Raw genomic sequence first — 22,661 nt, 5'->3', positions numbered from 1 at the left:
AAGTTTGGATGCTGGCCACACGCTGCCAGTTTCGTTCGTCTTAGTTGTTCGACTTTCAAAACCTGCTTCACTCTCCGACTTTCGGAGGCAAAGAAGAGGCTTTTTTGCGCACTGAGCATGGTCCTGGTGGCAGGGAGCACCGTAGAACACCTTGAGTCGAAAGATGCTCGGGACCAGCACTTAGCTTCATAGAGCTCCGTATCTCCGTCTCCGGCTTCTCTTGTCACACAACACTTAGCAAAAAGCTTTTCCACTATGTCTTCCAAGCAGAAACTGTGCCAGTACAGAAAACATCCGCAATCTTGTTTTAGAAGTCAAAGGGAGGTCTGCAGACTGATTAGCAAAAAGCAAAAGATAGTTGTCCAAAACTCCTTCTTTTCCAATCTAATGTGAGTGGAAAGGGCAAGAGAGCAGTAAAGTACTCTTTTCTATAAGTTTGGATGCTGGCCACACGCTGCCAGTGTCGTTCGTCTTAGTTCTTCGACTTTCGAAACCTGCTTCACTCTGCGACTCTGGGAGGCGAAGAAGAGGCTTTTTTGCGCACAGAGCATTGTGCTGCTTGCAGCGAGCACCGTAGAAGTCCTTGAGTCGAAAGATGCCCGGGACCAGCACTTAGCTTCATAGAGCTGCATATCTCCGTCTTCTGCTTCTCTTGTCACACAACACTTAGCAAAAAGCTTTTCCACTATGTCTTCCAAGGAGAAACTGTGCCAGTACAGAAAACATCCAAAATCTTGTTTTAGAAGTTGCCTGGAGGTCTGCAGACTGTTTAGCAAAAAAGCAAAAGATAGTTGTCCAAAACGCCTTCTTTTCCAATCTAATGTGAATGGAAAAGGCAAGAGAGAGGTAAAGTTCTGTTTTCTATATGTTTGAAAGCTACACGCACTATACTGGTGTGGTGGGGGTTGGTTCTTCCCCCTTGGGAAGGTGCCTCTCTCTCTGTCTCCCGGAGGCGAAGAAGCGGCTTCTTCGCGCACAGAGAATTGTGGCTGTTGCGTTGCGTTCCAGCCAGCGCCTCTTGCCGAACGGGGCCCGGAACGGCGCTTAGGTTCATAGAGCTCCGTATCTCAATCTTCTGTTCTCTTGTCAGACAACACTTAGCAAAAAGCTTTTCCACTATGTCTTCCAAGGAGAAACTGTGCCGGTACAGAAAACATCCGCAATCTTGTTCTAGAAGTTGCATGGAGGTCTGCAGACTGTTTAGGAAAAAGCAAAAGATAGTTGTCCAAAACGCCTTCTTTTCCAATCTAATGTGAATGGAAAAGGCAAGAGAGTGGTAAACTTCTGTTTTCTATAGTTTTGAAAGCTACGCGCATTATACGGGTGTGGTGCGGCCTGGTTCTTCGCCTTTGGGAAGCTGCCGCACTCTCTGTCTCCCGGAGGCGAAGAAGCGGCTTCTTCGCGCACAGTGATTTTCCGGTCACAGTGCGTTCCAGCCAGCGCCTTGTCCCGAAAGGCACCCAGAACGGCGCTTAGCTTCATAGAGCTGCGTATCTCCGTCTTCTGCTTCTCTTGTCACACAACACTTTCCAAAAAGCTTTTTCACTATATCTTCCAAGGTGAAACTGTGCCAGTACAGAAATCATCCGCAATCTTGTTTTACAAGTTGCACAGGGTTCTGCAGACTGTTTAGGAAAAAGCAAAAGTTAGTTGTCCAAAACGCCTTCTTTTCCAATCTAATGTGAAGGGAGAAGGCGAGAGAGTGGTAAAGTTCTCGCTCCTATAGGTTTGAAAGCTAGGCGCACTATACGGGTGTGGTGCGGCTTGGTTCTTCGCCCTTGGGAAGCTGCCTCTCTCTCTGTCTCCTGGAGGCGAAGAAGCGGCTTCTTCGCGCATAAAGAGAATTTTGGCTGTCGCGGTGCGTTCCATCCAGCACCTTGTGCCGAAAGGCACCCGGAACGGCGCTTAGCTTCATAGAGCTGCGTATCTCCGTCTTCTGCTTCTCTTGTCACACAACACATAGAAAAAAGTTTTTTCCATTCTATCTTGCAAGGAGAAACTGTGCCAGTACAGAAAACACCCCATATCCTCTTCTACATTTGCAAGGACATCTGCAGACTGATTAGCAAAAAGCAAAAGATAGTTGTCCAAAACTCCTTCTTTTCCAATCTAATGTGAGTGGAAAAGGCAAGAGAGCAGTAAAGTGCTCTTTTCTATAAGTTTGGATGCTGGCCACACGCTGCCAGTTTTGTTCGTCTTAGTTGTTCGACTTTCAAAACCTGCTTCACTCTCCGACTTTCGGAGGCAAAGAAGAGGCTTTTTTGCGCACTGAGCATGGTCCTGGTGGCAGGGAGCACCGTAGAACACCTTGAGTCGAAAGATGCTCGGGACCAGCACTTAGCTTCATAGAGCTCCGTATCTCCGTCTCCGGCTTCTCTTGTCACACAACACTTAGCAAAAAGCTTTTCCACTATGTCTTCCAAGCAGAAACTGTGCCAGTACAGAAAACATCCGCAATCTTGTTTTAGAAGTCAAAGGGAGGTCTGCAGACTGATTAGCAAAAAGCAAAAGATAGTTGTCCAAAACTCCTTCTTTTCCAATCTAATGTGAGTGGAAAGGGCAAGAGAGCAGTAAAGTACTCTTTTCTATAAGTTTGGATGCTGGCCACACGCTGCCAGTGTCGTTCGTCTTAGTTCTTCGACTTTCGAAACCTGCTTCACTCTGCGACTCTGGGAGGCGAAGAAGAGGCTTTTTTGCGCACAGAGCATTGTGCTGCTTGCAGCGAGCACCGTAGAAGTCCTTGAGTCGAAAGATGCCCGGGACCAGCACTTAGCTTCATAGAGCTGCATATCTCCGTCTTCTGCTTCTCTTGTCACACAACACTTAGCAAAAAGCTTTTCCACTATGTCTTCCAAGGAGAAACTGTGCCAGTACAGAAAACATCCAAAATCTTGTTTTAGAAGTTGCCTGGAGGTCTGCAGACTGTTTAGCAAAAAAGCAAAAGATAGTTGTCCAAAACGCCTTCTTTTCCAATCTAATGTGAATGGAAAAGGCAAGAGAGAGGTAAAGTTCTGTTTTCTATATGTTTGAAAGCTACACGCACTATACTGGTGTGGTGGGGGTTGGTTCTTCCCCCTTGGGAAGCTGCCTCTCTCTCTGTCTCCCGGAGGCGAAGAAGCGGCTTCTTCGCGCACAGAGAATTGTGGCTGTTGCGTTGCGTTCCAGCCAGCGCCTCTTGCCGAACGGGGCCCGGAACGGCGCTTAGGTTCATAGAGCTCCGTATCTCAATCTTCTGTTCTCTTGTCAGACAACACTTAGCAAAAAGCTTTTCCACTATGTCTTCCAAGGAGAAACTGTGCCGGTACAGAAAACATCCGCAATCTTGTTCTAGAAGTTGCATGGAGGTCTGCAGACTGTTTAGGAAAAAGCAAAAGATAGTTGTCCAAAACGCCTTCTTTTCCAATCTAATGTGAATGGAAAAGGCAAGAGAGTGGTAAACTTCTGTTTTCTATAGTTTTGAAAGCTACGCGCATTATACGGGTGTGGTGCGGCCTGGTTCTTCGCCTTTGGGAAGCTGCCGCACTCTCTGTCTCCCGGAGGCGAAGAAGCGGCTTCTTCGCGCACAGTGATTTTCCGGTCACAGTGCGTTCCAGCCAGCGCCTTGTCCCGAAAGGCACCCAGAACGGCGCTTAGCTTCATAGAGCTGCGTATCTCCGTCTTCTGCTTCTCTTGTCACACAACACTTTCCAAAAAGCTTTTTCACTATATCTTCCAAGGTGAAACTGTGCCAGTACAGAAATCATCCGCAATCTTGTTTTACAAGTTGCACAGGGTTCTGCAGACTGTTTAGGAAAAAGCAAAAGTTAGTTGTCCAAAACGCCTTCTTTTCCAATCTAATGTGAAGGGAGAAGGCGAGAGAGTGGTAAAGTTCTCGCTCCTATAGGTTTGAAAGCTAGGCGCACTATACGGGTGTGGTGCGGCTTGGTTCTTCGCCCTTGGGAAGCTGCCTCTCTCTCTGTCTCCTGGAGGCGAAGAAGCGGCTTCTTCGCGCATAAAGAGAATTTTGGCTGTCGCGGTGCGTTCCATCCAGCACCTTGTGCCGAAAGGCACCCGGAACGGCGCTTAGCTTCATAGAGCTGCGTATCTCCGTCTTCTGCTTCTCTTGTCACACAACACATAGAAAAAAGTTTTTTCCATTCTATCTTGCAAGGAGAAACTGTGCCAGTACAGAAAACACCCCATATCCTCTTCTACATTTGCAAGGACATCTGCAGACTGATTAGCAAAAAGCAAAAGATAGTTGTCCAAAACTCCTTCTTTTCCAATCTAATGTGAGTGGAAAAGGCAAGAGAGCAGTAAAGTGCTCTTTTCTATAAGTTTAGATGCTGGCCACACGCTGCCAGTTTTGTTCGTCTTAGTTGTTCGACTTTCAAAACCTGCTTCACTCTCCGACTTTCGGAGGCAAAGAAGAGGCTTTTTTGCGCACTGAGCATGGTCCTGGTGGCAGGGAGCACCGTAGAACACCTTGAGTCGAAAGATGCTCGGGACCAGCACTTAGCTTCATAGAGCTCCGTATCTCCGTCTCCGGCTTCTCTTGTCACACAACACTTAGCAAAAAGCTTTTCCACTATGTCTTCCAAGCAGAAACTGTGCCAGTACAGAAAACATCCGCAATCTTGTTTTAGAAGTCAAAGGGAGGTCTGCAGACTGATTAGCAAAAAGCAAAAGATAGTTGTCCAAAACTCCTTCTTTTCCAATCTAATGTGAGTGGAAAGGGCAAGAGAGCAGTAAAGTACTCTTTTCTATAAGTTTGGATGCTGGCCACACGCTGCCAGTGTCGTTCGTCTTAGTTCTTCGACTTTCGAAACCTGCTTCACTCTGCGACTCTGGGAGGCGAAGAAGAGGCTTTTTTGCGCACAGAGCATTGTGCTGCTTGCAGCGAGCACCGTAGAAGTCCTTGAGTCGAAAGATGCCCGGGACCAGCACTTAGCTTCATAGAGCTGCATATCTCCGTCTTCTGCTTCTCTTGTCACACAACACTTAGCAAAAAGCTTTTCCACTATGTCTTCCAAGGAGAAACTGTGCCAGTACAGAAAACATCCAAAATCTTGTTTTAGAAGTTGCCTGGAGGTCTGCAGACTGTTTAGCAAAAAAGCAAAAGATAGTTGTCCAAAACGCCTTCTTTTCCAATCTAATGTGAATGGAAAAGGCAAGAGAGAGGTAAAGTTCTGTTTTCTATATGTTTGAAAGCTACACGCACTATACTGGTGTGGTGGGGGTTGGTTCTTCCCCCTTGGGAAGCTGCCTCTCTCTCTGTCTCCCGGAGGCGAAGAAGCGGCTTCTTCGCGCACAGAGAATTGTGGCTGTTGCGTTGCGTTCCAGCCAGCGCCTCTTGCCGAACGGGGCCCGGAACGGCGCTTAGGTTCATAGAGCTCCGTATCTCAATCTTCTGTTCTCTTGTCAGACAACACTTAGCAAAAAGCTTTTCCACTATGTCTTCCAAGGAGAAACTGTGCCGGTACAGAAAACATCCGCAATCTTGTTCTAGAAGTTGCATGGAGGTCTGCAGACTGTTTAGGAAAAAGCAAAAGATAGTTGTCCAAAACGCCTTCTTTTCCAATCTAATGTGAATGGAAAAGGCAAGAGAGTGGTAAACTTCTGTTTTCTATAGTTTTGAAAGCTACGCGCATTATACGGGTGTGGTGCGGCCTGGTTCTTCGCCTTTGGGAAGCTGCCGCACTCTCTGTCTCCCGGAGGCGAAGAAGCGGCTTCTTCGCGCACAGTGATTTTCCGGTCACAGTGCGTTCCAGCCAGCGCCTTGTCCCGAAAGGCACCCAGAACGGCGCTTAGCTTCATAGAGCTGCGTATCTCCGTCTTCTGCTTCTCTTGTCACACAACACTTTCCAAAAAGCTTTTTCACTATATCTTCCAAGGTGAAACTGTGCCAGTACAGAAATCATCCGCAATCTTGTTTTACAAGTTGCACAGGGTTCTGCAGACTGTTTAGGAAAAAGCAAAAGTTAGTTGTCCAAAACGCCTTCTTTTCCAATCTAATGTGAAGGGAGAAGGCGAGAGAGTGGTAAAGTTCTCGCTCCTATAGGTTTGAAAGCTAGGCGCACTATACGGGTGTGGTGCGGCTTGGTTCTTCGCCCTTGGGAAGCTGCCTCTCTCTCTGTCTCCTGGAGGCGAAGAAGCGGCTTCTTCGCGCATAAAGAGAATTTTGGCTGTCGCGGTGCGTTCCATCCAGCACCTTGTGCCGAAAGGCACCCGGAACGGCGCTTAGCTTCATAGAGCTGCGTATCTCCGTCTTCTGCTTCTCTTGTCACACAACACATAGAAAAAAGTTTTTTCCATTCTATCTTGCAAGGAGAAACTGTGCCAGTACAGAAAACACCCCATATCCTCTTCTACATTTGCAAGGACATCTGCAGACTGATTAGCAAAAAGCAAAAGATAGTTGTCCAAAACTCCTTCTTTTCCAATCTAATGTGAGTGGAAAAGGCAAGAGAGCAGTAAAGTGCTCTTTTCTATAAGTTTGGATGCTGGCCACACGCTGCCAGTTTTGTTCGTCTTAGTTGTTCGACTTTCAAAGCCTGCTTCACTCTCCGACTTTCGGAGGCAAAGAAGAGGCTTTTTTGCGCACTGAGCATGGTCCTGGTGGCAGGGAGCACCGTAGAACACCTTGAGTCGAAAGATGCTCGGGACCAGCACTTAGCTTCATAGAGCTCCGTATCTCCGTCTCCGGCTTCTCTTGTCACACAACACTTAGCAAAAAGCTTTTCCACTATGTCTTCCAAGCAGAAACTGTGCCAGTACAGAAAACATCCGCAATCTTGTTTTAGAAGTCAAAGGGAGGTCTGCAGACTGATTAGCAAAAAGCAAAAGATAGTTGTCCAAAACTCCTTCTTTTCCAATCTAATGTGAGTGGAAAGGGCAAGAGAGCAGTAAAGTACTCTTTTCTATAAGTTTGGATGCTGGCCACACGCTGCCAGTGTCGTTCGTCTTAGTTCTTCGACTTTCGAAACCTGCTTCACTCTGCGACTCTGGGAGGCGAAGAAGAGGCTTTTTTGCGCACAGAGCATTGTGCTGCTTGCAGCGAGCACCGTAGAAGTCCTTGAGTCGAAAGATGCCCGGGACCAGCACTTAGCTTCATAGAGCTGCATATCTCCGTCTTCTGCTTCTCTTGTCACACAACACTTAGCAAAAAGCTTTTCCACTATGTCTTCCAAGGAGAAACTGTGCCAGTACAGAAAACATCCAAAATCTTGTTTTAGAAGTTGCCTGGAGGTCTGCAGACTGTTTAGCAAAAAAGCAAAAGATAGTTGTCCAAAACGCCTTCTTTTCCAATCTAATGTGAATGGAAAAGGCAAGAGAGTGGTAAAGTTCTGTTTTCTATATGTTTGAAAGCTACACGCACTATACTGGTGTGGTGGGGGTTGGTTCTTCCCCCTTGGGAAGCTGCCTCTCTCTCTGTCTCCCGGAGGCGAAGAAGCGGCTTCTTCGCGCACAGAGAATTGTGGCTGTTGCGTTGCGTTCCAGCCAGCGCCTCTTGCCGAACGGGGCCCGGAACGGCGCTTAGGTTCATAGAGCTCCGTATCTCAATCTTCTGTTCTCTTGTCAGACAACACTTAGCAAAAAGCTTATCCACTATGTCTTCCAAGGAGAAACTGTGCCGGTACAGAAAACATCCGCAATCTTGTTCTAGAAGTTGCATGGAGGTCTGCAGACTGTTTAGGAAAAAGCAAAAGATAGTTGTCCAAAACGCCTTCTTTTCCAATCTAATGTGAATGGAAAAGGCAAGAGAGTGGTAAACTTCTGTTTTCTATAGTTTTGAAAGCTACGCGCATTATACGGGTGTGGTGCGGCCCGGTTCTTCGCCTTTGGGAAGCTGCCGCACTCTCTGTCTCCCGGAGGCGAAGAAGCGGCTTCTTCGCGCACAGTGATTTTCCGGTCACAGTGCGTTCCAGCCAGCGCCTTGTCCCGAAAGGCACCCAGAACGGCGCTTAGCTTCATAGAGCTGCGTATCTCCGTCTTCTGCTTCTCTTGTCACACAACACTTTCCAAAAAGCTTTTTCACTATATCTTCCAAGGTGAAACTGTGCCAGTACAGAAATCATCCGCAATCTTGTTTTACAAGTTGCACGGGGTTCTGCAGACTGTTTAGGAAAAAGCAAAAGTTAGTTGTCCAAAACGCCTTCTTTTCCAATCTAATGTGAAGGGAGAAGGCGAGAGAGTGGTAAAGTTCTCGCTCCTATAGGTTTGAAAGCTAGGCGCACTATACGGGTGTGGTGCGGCTTGGTTCTTCGCCCTTGGGAAGCTGCCTCTCTCTCTGTCTCCCGGAGGCGAAGAAGCGGCTTCTTCGCGCATAAAGAGAATTTTGGCTGTCGCGGTGCGTTCCATCCAGCACCTTGTGCCGAAAGGCACCCGGAACGGCGCTTAGCTTCATAGAGCTGCGTATCTCCGTCTTCTGCTTCTCTTGTCACACAACACATAGAAAAAAGTTTTTTCCATTCTATCTTGCAAGGAGAAACTGTGCCAGTACAGAAAACACTGCATATCCTCTTCTACATTTGCAAGGACATCTGCAGACTGATTAGCAAAAAGCAAAAGATAGTTGTCCAAAACTCCTTCTTTTCCAATCTAATGTGAGTGGAAAAGGCAAGAGAGCAGTAAAGTGCTCTTTTCTATAAGTTTGGATGCTGGCCACACGCTGCCAGTGTCGTTCGTCTTAGTTGTTCGACTTTCAAAACCTGCTTCACTCTCCGACTTTCGGAGGCAAAGAAGAGGCTTTTTTGCGCACTGAGCATGGTCCTGGTGGCAGGGAGCACCGTAGAACACCTTGAGTCGAAAGATGCCCGGGACCAGCACTTAGCTTCATAGAGCTCCGTATCTCCGTCTCCGGCTTCTCTTGTCACACAACACTTAGCAAAAAGCTTTTCCACTATGTCTTCCAAGCAGAAACTGTGCCAGTACAGAAAACATCCGCAATCTTGTTTTAGAAGTCAAAGGGAGGTCTGCAGACTGATTAGCAAAAAGCAAAAGATAGTTGTCCAAAACTCCTTCTTTTCCAATCTAATGTGAGTGGAAAGGGCAAGAGAGCAGTAAAGTACTCTTTTCTATAAGTTTGGATGCTGGCCACACGCTGCCAGTGTCGTTCGTCTTAGTTCTTCGACTTTCGAAACCTGCTTCACTCTGCGACTCTGGGAGGCGAAGAAGAGGCTTTTTTGCGCACAGAGCATTGTGCTGCTTGCAGTGAGCACCGTAGAAGTCCTTGAGTCGAAAGATGCCCGGGACCAGCACTTAGCTTCATAGAGCTGCATATCTCCGTCTTCTGCTTCTCTTGTCACACAACACTTAGCAAAAAGCTTTTCCACTATGTCTTCCAAGGAGAAACTGTGCCAGTACAGAAAACATCCAAAATCTTGTTTTAGAAGTTGCCTGGAGGTCTGCAGACTGTTTAGCAAAAAAGCAAAAGATAGTTGTCCAAAACGCCTTCTTTTCCAATCTAATGTGAATGGAAAAGGCAAGAGAGAGGTAAAGTTCTGTTTTCTATATGTTTGAAAGCTACACGCACTATACTGGTGTGGTGGGGGTTGGTTCTTCCCCCTTGGGAAGCTGCCTCTCTCTCTGTCTCCCGGAGGCGAAGAAGCGGCTTCTTCGCGCACAGAGAATTGTGGCTGTTGCGTTGCGTTCCAGCCAGCGCCTCTTGCCGAACGGGGCCCGGAACGGCGCTTAGGTTCATAGAGCTCCGTATCTCAATCTTCTGTTCTCTTGTCAGACAACACTTAGCAAAAAGCTTTTCCACTATGTCTTCCAAGGAGAAACTGTGCCGGTACAGAAAACATCCGCAATCTTGTTCTAGAAGTTGCATGGAGGTCTGCAGACTGTTTAGGAAAAAGCAAAAGATAGTTGTCCAAAACGCCTTCTTTTCCAATCTAATGTGAATGGAAAAGGCAAGAGAGTGGTAAACTTCTGTTTTCTATAGTTTTGAAAGCTACGCGCATTATACGGGTGTGGTGCGGCCTGGTTCTTCGCCTTTGGGAAGCTGCCGCACTCTCTGTCTCCCGGAGGCGAAGAAGCGGCTTCTTCGCGCACAGTGATTTTCCGGTCACAGTGCGTTCCAGCCAGCGCCTTGTCCCGAAAGGCACCCAGAACGGCGCTTAGCTTCATAGAGCTGCGTATCTCCGTCTTCTGCTTCTCTTGTCACACAACACTTTCCAAAAAGCTTTTTCACTATATCTTCCAAGGTGAAACTGTGCCAGTACAGAAATCATCCGCAATCTTGTTTTACAAGTTGCACAGGGTTCTGCAGACTGTTTAGGAAAAAGCAAAAGTTAGTTGTCCAAAACGCCTTCTTTTCCAATCTAATGTGAAGGGAGAAGGCGAGAGAGTGGTAAAGTTCTCGCTCCTATAGGTTTGAAAGCTAGGCGCACTATACGGGTGTGGTGCGGCTTGGTTCTTCGCCCTTGGGAAGCTGCCTCTCTCTCTGTCTCCTGGAGGCGAAGAAGCGGCTTCTTCGCGCATAAAGAGAATTTTGGCTGTCGCGGTGCGTTCCATCCAGCACCTTGTGCCGAAAGGCACCCGGAACGGCGCTTAGCTTCATAGAGCTGCGTATCTCCGTCTTCTGCTTCTCTTGTCACACAACACATAGAAAAAAGTTTTTTCCATTCTATCTTGCAAGGAGAAACTGTGCCAGTACAGAAAACACTGCATATCCTCTTCTACATTTGCAAGGACATCTGCAGACTGATTAGCAAAAAGCAAAAGATAGTTGTCCAAAACTCCTTCTTTTCCAATCTAATGTGAGTGGAAAAGGCAAGAGAGCAGTAAAGTGCTCTTTTCTATAAGTTTGGATGCTGGCCACACGCTGCCAGTTTTGTTCGTCTTAGTTGTTCGACTTTCAAAGCCTGCTTCACTCTCCGACTTTCGGAGGCAAAGAAGAGGCTTTTTTGCGCACTGAGCATGGTCCTGGTGGCAGGGAGCACCGTAGAACACCTTGAGTCGAAAGATGCTCGGGACCAGCACTTAGCTTCATAGAGCTCCGTATCTCCGTCTCCGGCTTCTCTTGTCACACAACACTTAGCAAAAAGCTTTTCCACTATGTCTTCCAAGCAGAAACTGTGCCAGTACAGAAAACATCCGCAATCTTGTTTTAGAAGTCAAAGGGAGGTCTGCAGACTGATTAGCAAAAAGCAAAAGATAGTTGTCCAAAACTCCTTCTTTTCCAATCTAATGTGAGTGGAAAGGGCAAGAGAGCAGTAAAGTACTCTTTTCTATAAGTTTGGATGCTGGCCACACGCTGCCAGTGTCGTTCGTCTTAGTTCTTCGACTTTCGAAACCTGCTTCACTCTGCGACTCTGGGAGGCGAAGAAGAGGCTTTTTTGCGCACAGAGCATTGTGCTGCTTGCAGCGAGCACCGTAGAAGTCCTTGAGTCGAAAGATGCCCGGGACCAGCACTTAGCTTCATAGAGCTGCATATCTCCGTCTTCTGCTTCTCTTGTCACACAACACTTAGCAAAAAGCTTTTCCACTATGTCTTCCAAGGAGAAACTGTGCCAGTACAGAAAACATCCAAAATCTTGTTTTAGAAGTTGCCTGGAGGTCTGCAGACTGTTTAGCAAAAAAGCAAAAGATAGTTGTCCAAAACGCCTTCTTTTCCAATCTAATGTGAATGGAAAAGGCAAGAGAGTGGTAAAGTTCTGTTTTCTATATGTTTGAAAGCTACACGCACTATACTGGTGTGGTGGGGGTTGGTTCTTCCCCCTTGGGAAGCTGCCTCTCTCTCTGTCTCCCGGAGGCGAAGAAGCGGCTTCTTCGCGCACAGAGAATTGTGGCTGTTGCGTTGCGTTCCAGCCAGCGCCTCTTGCCGAACGGGGCCCGGAACGGCGCTTAGGTTCATAGAGCTCCGTATCTCAATCTTCTGTTCTCTTGTCAGACAACACTTAGCAAAAAGCTTTTCCACTATGTCTTCCAAGGAGAAACTGTGCCGGTACAGAAAACATCCGCAATCTTGTTCTAGAAGTTGCATGGAGGTCTGCAGACTGTTTAGGAAAAAGCAAAAGATAGTTGTCCAAAACGCCTTCTTTTCCAATCTAATGTGAATGGAAAAGGCAAGAGAGTGGTAAACTTCTGTTTTCTATAGTTTTGAAAGCTACGCGCATTATACGGGTGTGGTGCGGCCTGGTTCTTCGCCTTTGGGAAGCTGCCGCACTCTCTGTCTCCCGGAGGCGAAGAAGCGGCTTCTTCGCGCACAGTGATTTTCCGGTCACAGTGCGTTCCAGCCAGCGCCTTGTCCCGAAAGGCACCCAGAACGGCGCTTAGCTTCATAGAGCTGCGTATCTCTGTCTTCTGCTTCTCTTGTCACACAACACTTTCCAAAAAGCTTTTTCACTATATCTTCCAAGGTGAAACTGTGCCAGTACAGAAATCATCCGCAATCTTGTTTTACAAGTTGCACAGGGTTCTGCAGACTGTTTAGGAAAAAGCAAAAGTTAGTTGTCCAAAATGCCTTCTTTTCCAATCTAATGTGAAGGGAGAAGGCGAGAGAGTGGTAAAGTTCTCGCTCCTATAGGTTTGAAAGCTAGGCGCACTATACGGGTGTGGTGCGGCTTGGTTCTTCGCCCTTGGGAAGCTGCCTCTCTCTCTGTCTCCTGGAGGCGAAGAAGCGGCTTCTTCGCGCATAAAGAGAATTTTGGCTGTCGCGGTGCGTTCCATCCAGCACCTTGTGCCGAAAGGCACCCGGAACGGCGCTTAGCTTCATAGAGCTGCGTATCTCCGTCTTCTGCTTCTCTTGTCACACAACACATAGAAAAAAGTTTTTTCCATTCTATCTTGCAAGGAGAAACTGTGCCAGTACAGAAAACACCCCATGTCCTCTTCTACATTTGCAAGGACATCTGCAGACTGATTAGCAAAAAGCAAAAGATAGTTGTCCAAAACTCCTTCTTTTCCAATCTAATGTGAGTGGAAAAGGCAAGAGAGCAGTAAAGTGCTCTTTTCTATAAGTTTGGATGCTGGCCACACGCTGCCAGTTTTGTTCGTCTTAGTTGTTCGACTTTCAAAACCTGCTTCACTCTCCGACTTTCGGAGGCAAAGACGAGGCTTTTTTGCGCACTGAGCATGGTCCTGGTGGCAGGGAGCACCGTAGAACACCTTGAGTCGAAAGATGCTCGGGACCAGCACTTAGCTTCATAGAGCTCCGTATCTCCGTCTCCGGCTTCTCTTGTCACACAACACTTAGCAAAAAGCTTTTCCACTATGTCTTCCAAGCAGAAACTGTGCCAGTACAGAAAACATCCGCAATCTTGTTTTAGAAGTCAAAGGGAGGTCTGCAGACTGATTAGCAAAAAGCAAAAGATAGTTGTCCAAAACTCCTTCTTTTCCAATCTAATGTGAGTGGAAAGGGCAAGAGAGCAGTAAAGTACTCTTTTCTATAAGTTTGGATGCTGGCCACACGCTGCCAGTGTCGTTCGTCTTAGTTCTTCGACTTTCGAAACCTGCTTCACTCTGCGACTCTGGGAGGCGAAGAAGAGGCTTTTTTGCGCACAGAGCATTGTGCTGCTTGCAGCGAGCACCGTAGAAGTCCTTGAGTTGAAAGATGCCCGGGACCAGCACTTAGCTTCATAGAGCTGCATATCTCCGTCTTCTGCTTCTCTTGTCACACAACACTTAGCAAAAAGCTTTTCCACTATGTCTTCCAAGGAGAAACTGTGCCAGTACAGAAAACATCCAAAATCTTGTTTTAGAAGTTGCCTGGAGGTCTGCAGACTGTTTAGCAAAAAAGCAAAAGATAGTTGTCCAAAACGCCTTCTTTTCCAATCTAATGTGAATGGAAAAGGCAAGAGAGTGGTAAAGTTCTGTTTTCTATATGTTTGAAAGCTACACGCACTATACTGGTGTGGTGGGGGTTGGTTCTTCCCCCTTGGGAAGCTGCCTCTCTCTCTGTCTCCCGGAGGCGAAGAAGCGGCTTCTTCGCGCACAGAGAATTGTGGCTGTTGCGTTGCGTTCCAGCCAGCGCCTCTTGCCGAACGGGGCCCGGAACGGCGCTTAGGTTCATAGAGCTCCGTATCTCAATCTTCTGTTCTCTTGTCAGACAACACTTAGCAAAAAGCTTTTCCACTATGTCTTCCAAGGAGAAACTGTGCCGGTACAGAAAACATCCGCAATCTTGTTCTAGAAGTTGCATGGAGGTCTGCAGACTGTTTAGGAAAAAGCAAAAGATAGTTGTCCAAAACGCCTTCTTTTCCAATCTAATGTGAATGGAAAAGGCAAGAGAGTGGTAAACTTCTGTTTTCTATAGTTTTGAAAGCTACGCGCATTATACGGGTGTGGTGCGGCCTGGTTCTTCGCCTTTGGGAAGCTGCCGCACTCTCTGTCTCCCGGAGGCGAAGAAGCGGCTTCTTCGCGCACAGTGATTTTCCGGTCACAGTGCGTTCCAGCCAGCGCCTTGTCCCGAAAGGCACCCAGAACGGCGCTTAGCTTCATAGAGCTGCGTATCTCCGTCTTCTGCTTCTCTTGTCACACAACACTTTCCAAAAAGCTTTTTCACTATATCTTCCAAGGTGAAACTGTGCCAGTACAGAAATCATCCGCAATCTTGTTTTACAAGTTGCACAGGGTTCTGCAGACTGTTTAGGAAAAAGCAAAAGTTAGTTGTCCAAAACGCCTTCTTTTCCAATCTAATGTGAAGGGAGAAGGCGAGAGAGTGGTAAAGTTCTCGCTCCTATAGGTTTGAAAGCTAGGCGCACTATACGGGTGTGGTGCGGCTTGGTTCTTCGCCCTTGGGAAGCTGCCTCTCTCTCTGTCTCCTGGAGGCGAAGAAGCGGCTTCTTCGCGCATAAAGAGAATTTTGGCTGTCGCGGTGCGTTCCATCCAGCACCTTGTGCCGAAAGGCACCCGGAACGGCGCTTAGCTTCATAGAGCTGCGTATCTCCGTCTTCTGCTTCTCTTGTCACACAACACATAGAAAAAAGTTTTTTCCATTCTATCTTGCAAGGAGAAACTGTGCCAGTACAGAAAACACTGCATATCCTCTTCTACATTTGCAAGGACATCTGCAGACTGATTAGCAAAAAGCAAAAGATAGTTGTCCAAAACTCCTTCTTTTCCAATCTAATGTGAGTGGAAAAGGCAAGAGAGCAGTAAAGTGCTCTTTTCTATAAGTTTGGATGCTGGCCACACGCTGCCAGTTTTGTTCGTCTTAGTTGTTCGACTTTCAAAACCTGCTTCACTCTCCGACTTTCGGAGGCAAAGAAGAGGCTTTTTTGCGCACTGAGCATGGTCCTGGTGGCAGGGAGCACCGTAGAACACCTTGAGTCGAAAGATGCCCGGGACCAGCACTTAGCTTCATAGAGCTCCGTATCTCCGTCTCCGGCTTCTCTTGTCACACAACACTTAGCAAAAAGCTTTTCCACTATGTCTTCCAAGCAGAAACTGTGCCAGTACAGAAAACATCCGCAATCTTGTTTTAGAAGTCAAAGGGAGGTCTGCAGACTGATTAGCAAAAAGCAAAAGATAGTTGTCCAAAACTCCTTCTTTTCCAATCTAATGTGAGTGGAAAGGGCAAGAGAGCAGTAAAGTACTCTTTTCTATAAGTTTGGATGCTGGCCACACGCTGCCAGTGTCGTTCGTCTTAGTTCTTCGACTTTCGAAACCTGCTTCACTCTGCGACTCTGGGAGGCGAAGAAGAGGCTTTTTTGCGCACAGAGCATTGTGCTGCTTGCAGCGAGCACCGTAGAAGTCCTTGAGTCGAAAGATGCCCGGGACCAGCACTTAGCTTCATAGAGCTGCATATCTCCGTCTTCTGCTTCTCTTGTCACACAACACTTAGCAAAAAGCTTTTCCACTATGTCTTCCAAGGAGAAACTGTGCCAGTACAGAAAACATCCAAAATCTTGTTTTAGAAGTTGCCTGGAGGTCTGCAGACTGTTTAGCAAAAAAGCAAAAGATAGTTGTCCAAAACGCCTTCTTTTCCAATCTAATGTGAATGGAAAAGGCAAGAGAGTGGTAAAGTTCTGTTTTCTATATGTTTGAAAGCTACACGCACTATACTGGTGTGGTGGGGGTTGGTTCTTCCCCCTTGGGAAGCTGCCTCTCTCTCTGTCTCCCGGAGGCGAAGAAGCGGCTTCTTCGCGCACAGAGAATTGTGGCTGTTGCGTTGCGTTCCAGCCAGCGCCTCTTGCCGAACGGGGCCCGGAACGGCGCTTAGGTTCATAGAGCTCCGTATCTCAATCTTCTGTTCTCTTGTCAGACAACACTTAGCAAAAAGCTTTTCCACTATGTCTTTCAAGGAGAAACTGTGCCGGTACAGAAAACATCCGCAATCTTGTTCTAGAAGTTGCCTGGAGGTCTGCAGACTGTTTAGGAAAAAGCAAAAGATAGTTGTCCAAAACGCCTTCTTTTCCAATCTAATGTGAATGGAAAAGGCAAGAGAGTGGTAAACTTCTGTTTTCTATAGTTTTGAAAGCTACGCGCATTATACGGGTGTGGTGCGGCCTGGTTCTTCGCCTTTGGGAAGCTGCCGCACTCTCTGTCTCCCGGAGGCGAAGAAGCGGCTTCTTCGCGCACAGTGATTTTCCGGTCACAGTGCGTTCCAGCCAGCGCCTTGTCCCGAAAGGCACCCAGAACGGCGCTTAGCTTCATAGAGCTGCGTATCTCTGTCTTCTGCTTCTCTTGTCACACAACACTTTCCAAAAAGCTTTTTCACTATATCTTCCAAGGTGAAACTGTGCCAGTACAGAAATCATCCGCAATCTTGTTTTACAAGTTGCACAGGGTTCTGCAGACTGTTTAGGAAAAAGCAAAAGTTAGTTGTCCAAAATGCCTTCTTTTCCAATCTAATGTGAAGGGAGAAGGCGAGAGAGTGGTAAAGTTCTCGCTCCTATAGGTTTGAAAGCTAGGCGCACTATACGGGTGTGGTGCGGCTTGGTTCTTCGCCCTTGGGAAGCTGCCTCTCTCTCTGTCTCCTGGAGGCGAAGAAGCGGCTTCTTCGCGCATAAAGAGAATTTTGGCTGTCGCGGTGCGTTCCATCCAGCACCTTGTGCCGAAAGGCACCCGGAACGGCGCTTAGCTTCATAGAGCTGCGTATCTCCGTCTTCTGCTTCTCTTGTCACACAACACATAGAAAAAAGTTTTTTCCATTCTATCTTGCAAGGAGAAACTGTGCCAGTACAGAAAACACCCCATGTCCTCTTCTACATTTGCAAGGACATCTGCAGACTGATTAGCAAAAAGCAAAAGATAGTTGTCCAAAACTCCTTCTTTTCCAATCTAATGTGAGTGGAAAAGGCAAGAGAGCAGTAAAGTGCTCTTTTCTATAAGTTTGGATGCTGGCCACACGCTGCCAGTTTTGTTCGTCTTAGTTGTTCGACTTTCAAAACCTGCTTCACTCTCCGACTTTCGGAGGCAAAGAAGAGGCTTTTTTGCGCACTGAGCATGGTCCTGGTGGCAGGGAGCACCGTAGAACACCTTGAGTCGAAAGATGCTCGGGACCAGCACTTAGCTTCATAGAGCTCCGTATCTCCGTCTCCGGCTTCTCTTGTCACACAACACTTAGCAAAAAGCTTTTCCACTATGTCTTCCAAGCAGAAACTGTGCCAGTACAGAAAACATCCGCAATCTTGTTTTAGAAGTCAAAGGGAGGTCTGCAGACTGATTAGCAAAAAGCAAAAGATAGTTGTCCAAAACTCCTTCTTTTCCAATCTAATGTGAGTGGAAAGGGCAAGAGAGCAGTAAAGTACTCTTTTCTATAAGTTTGGATGCTGGCCACACGCTGCCAGTGTCGTTCGTCTTAGTTCTTCGACTTTCGAAACCTGCTTCACTCTGCGACTCTGGGAGGCGAAGAAGAGGCTTTTTTGCGCACAGAGCATTGTGCTGCTTGCAGCGAGCACCGTAGAAGTCCTTGAGTCGAAAGATGCCCGGGACCAGCACTTAGCTTCATAGAGCTGCATATCTCCGTCTTCTGCTTCTCTTGTCACACAACACTTAGCAAAAAGCTTTTCCACTATGTCTTCCAAGGAGAAACTGTGCCAGTACAGAAAACATCCAAAATCTTGTTTTAGAAGTTGCCTGGAGGTCTGCAGACTGTTTAGCAAAAAAGCAAAAGATAGTTGTCCAAAACGCCTTCTTTTCCAATCTAATGTGAATGGAAAAGGCAAGAGAGTGGTAAAGTTCTGTTTTCTATATGTTTGAAAGCTACACGCACTATACTGGTGTGGTGGGGGTTGGTTCTTCCCCCTTGGGAAGCTGCCTCTCTCTCTGTCTCCCGGAGGCGAAGAAGCGGCTTCTTCGCGCACAGAGAATTGTGGCTGTTGCGTTGCGTTCCAGCCAGCGCCTCTTGCCGAACGGGGCCCGGAACGGCGCTTAGGTTCATAGAGCTCCGTATCTCAATCTTCTGTTCTCTTGTCAGACAACACTTAGCAAAAAGCTTTTCCACTATGTCTTCCAAGGAGAAACTGTGCCGGTACAGAAAACATCCGCAATCTTGTTCTAGAAGTTGCATGGAGGTCTGCAGACTGTTTAGGAAAAAGCAAAAGATAGTTGTCCAAAACGCCTTCTTTTCCAATCTAATGTGAATGGAAAAGGCAAGAGAGTGGTAAACTTCTGTTTTCTATAGTTTTGAAAGCTACGCGCATTATACGGGTGTGGTGCGGCCTGGTTCTTCGCCTTTGGGAAGCTGCCGCACTCTCTGTCTCCCGGAGGCGAAGAAGCGGCTTCTTCGCGCACAGTGATTTTCCGGTCACAGTGCGTTCCAGCCAGCGCCTTGTCCCGAAAGGCACCCAGAACGGCGCTTAGCTTCATAGAGCTGCGTATCTCCGTCTTCTGCTTCTCTTGTCACACAACACTTTCCAAAAAGCTTTTTCACTATATCTTCCAAGGTGAAACTGTGCCAGTACAGAAATCATCCGCAATCTTGTTTTACAAGTTGCACAGGGTTCTGCAGACTGTTTAGGAAAAAGCAAAAGTTAGTTGTCCAAAACGCCTTCTTTTCCAATCTAATGTGAAGGGAGAAGGCGAGAGAGTGGTAAAGTTCTCGCTCCTATAGGTTTGAAAGCTAGGCGCACTATACGGGTGTGGTGCGGCTTGGTTCTTCGCCCTTGGGAAGCTGCCTCTCTCTCTGTCTCCTGGAGGCGAAGAAGCGGCTTCTTCGCGCATAAAGAGAATTTTGGCTGTCGCGGTGCGTTCCATCCAGCACCTTGTGCCGAAAGGCACCCGGAACGGCGCTTAGCTTCATAGAGCTGCGTATCTCCGTCTTCTGCTTCTCTTGTCACACAACACATAGAAAAAAGTTTTTTCCATTCTATCTTGCAAGGAGAAACTGTGCCAGTACAGAAAACACTGCATATCCTCTTCTACATTTGCAAGGACATCTGCAGACTGATTAGCAAAAAGCAAAAGATAGTTGTCCAAAACTCCTTCTTTTCCAATCTAATGTGAGTGGAAAAGGCAAGAGAGCAGTAAAGTGCTCTTTTCTATAAGTTTGGATGCTGGCCACACGCTGCCAGTTTTGTTCGTCTTAGTTGTTCGACTTTCAAAGCCTGCTTCACTCTCCGACTTTCGGAGGCAAAGAAGAGGCTTTTTTGCGCACTGAGCATGGTCCTGGTGGCAGGGAGCACCGTAGAACACCTTGAGTCGAAAGATGCTCGGGACCAGCACTTAGCTTCATAGAGCTCCGTATCTCCGTCTCCGGCTTCTCTTGTCACACAACACTTAGCAAAAAGCTTTTCCACTATGTCTTCCAAGCAGAAACTGTGCCAGTACAGAAAACATCCGCAATCTTGTTTTAGAAGTCAAAGGGAGGTCTGCAGACTGATTAGCAAAAAGCAAAAGATAGTTGTCCAAAACTCCTTCTTTTCCAATCTAATGTGAGTGGAAAGGGCAAGAGAGCAGTAAAGTACTCTTTTCTATAAGTTTGGATGCTGGCCACACGCTGCCAGTGTCGTTCGTCTTAGTTCTTCGACTTTCGAAACCTGCTTCACTCTGCGACTCTGGGAGGCGAAGAAGAGGCTTTTTTGCGCACAGAGCATTGTGCTGCTTGCAGCGAGCACCGTAGAAGTCCTTGAGTCGAAAGATGCCCGGGACCAGCACTTAGCTTCATAGAGCTGCATATCTCCGTCTTCTGCTTCTCTTGTCACACAACACTTAGCAAAAAGCTTTTCCACTATGTCTTCCAAGGAGAAACTGTGCCAGTACAGAAAACATCCAAAATCTTGTTTTAGAAGTTGCCTGGAGGTCTGCAGACTGTTTAGCAAAAAAGCAAAAGATAGTTGTCCAAAACGCCTTCTTTTCCAATCTAATGTGAATGGAAAAGGCAAGAGAGTGGTAAAGTTCTGTTTTCTATATGTTTGAAAGCTACACGCACTATACTGGTGTGGTGGGGGTTGGTTCTTCCCCCTTGGGAAGCTGCCTCTCTCTCTGTCTCCCGGAGGCGAAGAAGCGGCTTCTTCGCGCACAGAGAATTGTGGCTGTTGCGTTGCGTTCCAGCCAGCGCCTCTTGCCGAACGGGGCCCGGAACGGCGCTTAGGTTCATAGAGCTCCGTATCTCAATCTTCTGTTCTCTTGTCAGACAACACTTAGCAAAAAGCTTTTCCACTATGTCTTCCAAGGAGAAACTGTGCCGGTACAGAAAACATCCGCAATCTTGTTCTAGAAGTTGCATGGAGGTCTGCAGACTGTTTAGGAAAAAGCAAAAGATAGTTGTCCAAAACGCCTTCTTTTCCAATCTAATGTGAATGGAAAAGGCAAGAGAGTGGTAAACTTCTGTTTTCTATAGTTTTGAAAGCTACGCGCATTATACGGGTGTGGTGCGGCCTGGTTCTTCGCCTTTGGGAAGCTGCCGCACTCTCTGTCTCCCGGAGGCGAAGAAGCGGCTTCTTCGCGCACAGTGATTTTCCGGTCACAGTGCGTTCCAGCCAGCGCCTTGTCCCGAAAGGCACCCAGAACGGCGCTTAGCTTCATAGAGCTGCGTATCTCCGTCTTCTGCTTCTCTTGTCACACAACACTTTCCAAAAAGCTTTTTCACTATATCTTCCAAGGTGAAACTGTGCCAGTACAGAAATCATCCGCAATCTTGTTTTACAAGTTGCACGGGGTTCTGCAGACTGTTTAGGAAAAAGCAAAAGTTAGTTGTCCAAAACGCCTTCTTTTCCAATCTAATGTGAAGGGAGAAGGCGAGAGAGTGGTAAAGTTCTCGCTCCTATAGGTTTGAAAGCTAGGCGCACTATACGGGTGTGGTGCGGCTTGGTTCTTCGCCCTTGGGAAGCTGCCTCTCTCTCTGTCTCCTGGAGGCGAAGAAGCGGCTTCTTCGCGCATAAAGAGAATTTTGGCTGTCGCGGTGCGTTCCATCCAGCACCTTGTGCCGAAAGGCACCCGGAACGGCGCTTAGCTTCATAGAGCTGCGTATCTCCGTCTTCTGCTTCTCTTGTCACACAACACATAGAAAAAAGTTTTTTCCATTCTATCTTGCAAGGAGAAACTGTGCCAGTACAGAAAACACCCTATATCCTCTTCTACATTTGCAAGGACATCTGCAGACTGACTAGCAAAAAGCAAAAGATAGTTGTCCAAAACTCCTTCTTTTCCAATCTAATGTGAGTGGAAAAGGCAAGAGAGCAGTAAAGTGCTCTTTTCTATAAGTTTGGATGCTGGCCACACGCTGCCAGTTTTGTTCGTCTTAGTTGTTCGACTTTCAAAACCTGCTTCACTCTCCGACTTTCGGAGGCAAAGAAGAGGCTTTTTTGCGCACTGAGCATGGTCCTGGTGGCAGGGAGCACCGTAGAACACCTTGAGTCGAAAGATGCCCGGGACCAGCACTTAGCTTCATAGAGCTCCGTATCTCCGTCTCCGGCTTCTCTTGTCACACAACACTTAGCAAAAAGCTTTTCCACTATGTCTTCCAAGCAGAAACTGTGCCAGTACAGAAAACATCCGCAATCTTGTTTTAGAAGTCAAAGGGAGGTCTGCAGACTGATTAGCAAAAAGCAAAAGATAGTTGTCCAAAACTCCTTCTTTTCCAATCTAATGTGAGTGGAAAGGGCAAGAGAGCAGTAAAGTACTCTTTTCTATAAGTTTGGATGCTGGCCACACGCTGCCAGTGTCGTTCGTCTTAGTTCTTCGACTTTCGAAACCTGCTTCACTCTGCGACTCTGGGAGGCGAAGAAGAGGCTTTTTTGCGCACAGAGCATTGTGCTGCTTGCAGCGAGCACCGTAGAAGTCCTTGAGTCGAAAGATGCCCGGGACCAGCACTTAGCTTCATAGAGCTGCATATCTCCGTCTTCTGCTTCTCTTGTCACACAACACTTAGCAAAAAGCTTTTCCACTATGTCTTCCAAGGAGAAACTGTGCCAGTACAGAAAACATCCAAAATCTTGTTTTAGAAGTTGCCTGGAGGTCTGCAGACTGTTTAGCAAAAAAGCAAAAGATAGTTGTCCAAAACGCCTTCTTTTCCAATCTAATGTGAATGGAAAAGGCAAGAGAGTGGTAAAGTTCTGTTTTCTATATGTTTGAAAGCTACACGCACTATACTGGTGTGGTGGGGGTTGGTTCTTCCCCCTTGGGAAGCTGCCTCTCTCTCTGTCTCCCGGAGGCGAAGAAGCGGCTTCTTCGCGCACAGAGAATTGTGGCTGTTGCGTTGCGTTCCAGCCAGCGCCTCTTGCCGAACGGGGCCCGGAACGGCGCTTAGGTTCATAGAGCTCCGTATCTCAATCTTCTGTTCTCTTGTCAGA

Source organism: Molothrus aeneus, chromosome 25, assembly GCF_037042795.1.
Source record: "Molothrus aeneus isolate 106 chromosome 25, BPBGC_Maene_1.0, whole genome shotgun sequence".
NCBI lineage: Eukaryota > Metazoa > Chordata > Aves > Passeriformes > Icteridae > Molothrus > Molothrus aeneus.
This window is presented reverse-complemented; position numbering follows the sequence as displayed.